The following is a 647-nucleotide window of genomic DNA, read 5'->3' as shown; positions in this document are numbered from 1 at the left end:
ATATATATATATATATATATACATACATATTTGTATCTATGTCTTAATGCTTATCACTACGTTTCCGTATGTGGGTAGAAATATGTCTGTGGGTGTAATATGTTTTTTTTTTGTTTTTTTTTTTCATAAAGAAAAGAAATTTGTTCAATACTCTATTCTCGCTGTCTACTTTTGGATGATAATCCAACCTTTGCGCCTTAGGGACTGTTTTTCTGCTATGTTTCAATTCATACTCACAGGTGTGTGTGTGTGAATTGCGTATGTGCACGAGCACGCGTACTTGTATATATGTATGTATGTGCCCACGCTTATGTGTGTATATGTGCGCGTGCGTTTATTGACGTTTGTGTGAATGTTTGTAGGTATTTGTGTTTTTGTTTATATCTGATTGCATTGCATACTCATAAATGCATACATATTTGCATGTACCTGCACATACACACACAAAGGCGTACAGATAGATAAATATGTAAGTACATCTATAAACTTGTGCGTGTGTGTATGTGTGTGTGTATGTGTGCGCACTTATGTGCTCACAACTTTCTGTTTGTATTACTGACTGTGTAGGTATGTCTATATGTGTGTGAGTGTGTGTATGTGTGTGTGTGTGTGTGTGTGTGTGTGTGTGTGTGTGTGTGTGTGTGTGT

The 647-nt window shown here is 36.0% G+C and overlaps 1 protein-coding gene across 1 annotated transcript in view; it reads left to right on the top strand.

Annotated features, from left to right (window-relative positions):
- Positions 1-647, top strand: part of LOC106874518 (5'-AMP-activated serine/threonine-protein kinase catalytic subunit alpha) — a 616,447-nt gene that overhangs the window by 335,738 nt on the left and 280,062 nt on the right. The gene's annotated exons all lie outside the window — the stretch shown is intronic.

This window comes from Octopus bimaculoides, chromosome 7, assembly GCF_001194135.2.
Source record: "Octopus bimaculoides isolate UCB-OBI-ISO-001 chromosome 7, ASM119413v2, whole genome shotgun sequence".
Lineage (NCBI taxonomy): Eukaryota > Metazoa > Mollusca > Cephalopoda > Octopoda > Octopodidae > Octopus > Octopus bimaculoides.
Note: the sequence above shows the minus strand (reverse complement) of the source record. Positions and strands in the feature narration are given on the sequence as shown.